The sequence below is a fragment of the Micromys minutus genome, assembly GCF_963924665.1.
Source record: "Micromys minutus genome assembly, chromosome: 1".
Classification (NCBI taxonomy): Eukaryota; Metazoa; Chordata; class Mammalia; order Rodentia; family Muridae; genus Micromys; species Micromys minutus.
Genome location: NC_137969.1, coordinates 234561599 through 234566164, shown reverse-complemented (window position 1 = coordinate 234566164; position 4566 = coordinate 234561599).

The window sequence follows — 4566 nt, the reverse complement described above, 5'->3', positions numbered from 1 at the left end:
TCTCAGGAGCCAGTGGTATAAGACCAGTTTAAATCTATAGGACTGAGAACTAAAGTAAGAGGCAGAAACTTAAGTTCTATCTCAAACAGAGAACCAGAACAGCTGAAATTCTAGGAAGACAGACGCTTCAGCTGAAAAGCACAGAAGTGAATTCACCTTCCTTCTTTTTGTTCCCCTCTGGCCAGTGACAGGATACAATTCACATTCATGATTCTGATCTTCAGTATTGAGTTTACTTGTGTAAATGGTAATTGCTAGTGAAAATACTCCTATTAGTGACTTTCAAATATTTGTGATTAAAATACCTGAGGGAACAATTTAAAGCTCAGGGAAGATTTATTTTAATTCACAGCTTCAGACTCTCATGGGAGGGAGGGTAAGGCAGAACAGACTGGCTCACATCACAGTGGGAAAGCAGAGGAAACAGGATTACACAAAGGGCCTAGGGCAAAAGCTAACCCCCCAGGGAATATCTCTAGTGACCTATTTCCTAAGTAGGCCCCAATTCCTACTTTTCATCACCCCCCAATAATACAATGCCATTATATTATTACTTTATTAAGAGAATAATCCATTCATTAGACCAGAGTCTCAAGAATCCAATCACTTACTAAAACTCCATCCATTGGTAGCCAAGCATCCAATGCATTCAAACCATAATATGCCCTTACAGACACACTCATAAATAATATTTTTTTGTTATGTATCTGGACATTCATTAGCACAGACAAATCAACGCAAGGCAGTTAACCATTACAGGATTCTCTCCAGTGTCTGTGACTATCTGGACCTGCTTAAGTAGTTTAAATGCTAATTTCCAGAGCCCTGGAAAAATACTTGTTTAAACTACTTAGTGAGTTGGCACTTTGTTAAAATAGGATTTAAATTCTCATTGGTGATGTGCAGGAAAAGATATTTCACATTTGGCTTGGATGATAACACTTGAGAATTTTATTTAGAGTTTTTTTGAAACAAGGTTCCTTGTATCTTGGGCTGGATGTGAGATTACAGGCTCACAGCAGTATGATCAATTTTAGGCAGTGCTGGGAATAGAACCCAGAGCTTCAGGTGTCCTATGTAATCTACTAAGTAATGTACCAAGTTACATGCTGGGTCCCTGGAGAAATACTTCTCTTGTATCACGTAGGGAGTCAGTCGTATGGTACCCGCTGGAGAAGACTACTCAGACACGGGTTTAAGCCAGTCACGTCTCTTAGCTGGCTGGCAAGTACAGTGGGTGTTTGGGATCCCAGTGTAGCCCAGAGCCCTTTTCAGGGTGAGCTTTTAGGCTCAAATGCCGTATCTTGGTTTGTCATACTTCAGTTAGCAAGAACAGTTGGCTAAAAGTGAAACTGTAGAACCTAAAAAACAAGGTTAGTACTTTATAGAGGTTTTTCTGTGGATTTTGATGGATGAGATCTTTGTTTTGGCTGGTGGTGCTTTTATGTGCTGGGTATTATAATCTCAATAGTTCTTTCATCATGGAGTCAGTTGTGCTAAGATCTGGGAGCCTGTTACAGCATTGGTACAATCTCTAAGCAAACTTTGATTCCTCTTGGTGAAAAACGGTTCAAGATAACCCAGAAACAAGTGTTACTCGGAGTTAATTGACTGGATGGGTCAATTTTGAAGCTCTTCAAAATACATATTTTATAAAACAAAACATTGAAGTTTTGTTCCTAAGGCAGGCTTTCCCTGCTTGTGGCTTAGAATTAGAAAACAGAAACTTCTTCAAAGCACTGGCCCTGAAGTAACAGACGTAGTCTAGGTGCTATGTGTACTTGTTGCTGATAGGCTGACTTTAGTCAGCTCATCACGGTTCTTAAGACTCAATGCTAGAGAATTTTGTTCCTGCTCTGTATTTTCTTAAATATGCATTTCTTCTCTACCATGTTGACAAGAGACGAACATTTTTATTTGTAGACTAGGTAAGGATTTTAACCATTTGGGCATCATCATGGAGGTCTTAGTCTCCAGAATAAACAGGTTTTTGTTGTTCTTCTGTTTGAGACAGGATCGCTCTACATACTCCTGGCTGTCCTGGAATTCAGAGATCCTCTTGCCTCTGCCTGAGATCAAAGGTGTGCCTACCCTCTCTGATTTATACAGATATTTTTATCTGCCTATATACAAGATTTTGAAGTTAGAGAAAGATACTCATTACAAAAAAAGGCACCATTGTGTCTGCATACATTAAAAACATAAACTCAAAATTGGAAATCCAGTATGTCTCATACAAAGAGCTATTAAAATTATAAGCCTTTCAAGCTTTAGAAGAAAGGAGGAGGCTCAGTTAAAAATGTTAAGTATGATGCAGTTTTGCTTTGAGTGTTTTCTGGACAGTCTTGTCTTGGAACTTAAGCATTTAGTTCCAGAATTTTGATACAAGATCGGGAACTATCTGAAGCTGGTTGACACACATTCACTGTGACAGAAGGGGTACTACAGTTAATTGGAAAAGCAGAAACAATACACTGTAATGGAATCCATGGTGGTTTCTTAAGAGGCACATGGGCACTGGACAGGGGAAGAGTCCTAGGGAAAAACACCACGTGCTAGGCATTGTTCCAATTTGGACTACACAGACAGGAAAGGGTCTCCTGTGGTCTAATTGTATTGTTTTCTTCTAAAGGTTTGTTTTCATTTTTGTATATCCCTGCACACGTGTGTTCAAGGACTTCATGAGCTGAAGCTGTGCTAGGTCAGTCTCCTGATGTGATGTCCTCAGGAAGAGCAGCAAGTATTTTTAACTGCTGAGCCATCTCTTAAGCTCCTCAAGGAATCCTTAAAAAAAAAAAAAAAAAAATCCAATTAACTAAACACTCGTTTCATAAATCAGACCTAACAACATAGATTTAATCAATCCCCTCTGAAGATTAATTCCGTAGAGAAGGAAGTTTATAGATTCTCTTCCAAGTTCTGTCTTCAAGGGGTCTTAACCTTAACTGATAGCAAAACACCTGATCATTTAGTTAGGACTATCAAGTAGCAGAAGAAAAAAAAGAAAAAAAAAAAAGAGGAGAGAGAGAGAGAGAGAGAGAGAGAGAGAGAGAGAGAGAGAGAGAGAGAGAGAGACAGAGAGAGACAGAGAGAGAGAGGTGGTAGGGGTAGAGATCTGAGTTACAGGAAAGCCAGGGATAGACAGTGAAACCCTGTGCTGAAAAAAACAAAGCAAAACAAAAAAAAAGAAACCCAAAACTCAAGGAATTAGGCCCATCCAGTTTCAGTATGCATGGCCCCTGTCTTCTCTAATCCCTTTGCCTGAGGGTGTAACAGTCTTTCTGTGCTCTACTGGTCTTTGATATTCCACATTACTTGGCTTCACCGGCATAGAATGACGTATTTGGTTGCTTTCTGAATTTAACATTCACATGTCCACATTACATTTTATTTGTCCTCAAATTTCTAGGACAGGAAACGTGTTAAGTGTTAAATTGTGCCAATTGAAGTGTCTGTCCCATGAAATATTGATACTAAGGCAGGATTTGCTTGGACGTCACAGGTCAAACTCCCAATGAATTGCATTTCAAGATACCAACAAAATGCCTTATCTCTTGTGACAGGCCAGGCGAGTGGGTGAGTCAGGGGCATAGGTTTCAGATGTGGTTAGTCACTATGTGCTGGCCAGTGTGCAAACCACAGCACTTGTTAACATTAAAAAGCAAAAGCAGTAATGTATGTCGGAGAATCCACAATCTAGTAGGAGTATCCGAGTTCATTTTCTTTTTTTGGGTCATTTCTACCAGTCTAAGAAGGCATTTAAAGTTGGTAGAGGCTGAATCTTTGGGGTATTTTAGTCAAACCATCTTATAGTCTAAATCTGTAGAGACAAACGGCTGAAAACACTCAAGAGGCTTTTGTAATTCTGTAATGTGCATAGACCGAGCACAAAGCTTTCCTCTCCTTTAGGAAACTTCACAAGGTCTGTTCTCTAGCAAGAGGCGCGAACTTCCTTCTCGTCCGACCTAAGCTCACGAATCAAAAGATGACTTCGCATTTAAAAGTGTCCCAAGCCCCAGCGCGCGGGAGCCGGAAAGCCGCACCACGTGACTTGCCGTCCCTCCGCAGCCACCCTCCGGAGAGCCCGTGGCTTCCACGGCTACTCCTCTGCTCCGGGGAGCGGCTGCGCGCCCATCCGATGCAGTGCTAAGTACCCTTGAACTCTGGGTTCCCTAAACAAACCAGGTCCCCTCCAGGGACGCCTCCCGGCCAACCCGCCAACGCGCCGGGACCACCACCGCAGAACGCTTCCGCCACGGTGCCGACCACGTGGTCACGCGAGACTTGGAAAAGGCGGCGGCGCGCCTTCTTTACTCCAGGCCCGCGGCCCCGCCCACCCAGCCTCAGCCTGGGCCTGGCGACGCCCCGGCGCGCGTGCGCACGCGGTTCTCGCGGTGTCTCGCGCTCGGCCCCGCCCCCCGCGGCCCCCGCCCTTTCCGCCCCTCCCTCCCTCCGCCCTGTCTCTCGGCGGCAGCGACGGCGGCGGCTCGCGCAGCTAGTTGGCTCGCTATATAAAGGGGAGAAGCAGGCGGACCGGACGGCTGGAGCTGCAGCCGGTGGCGGCAG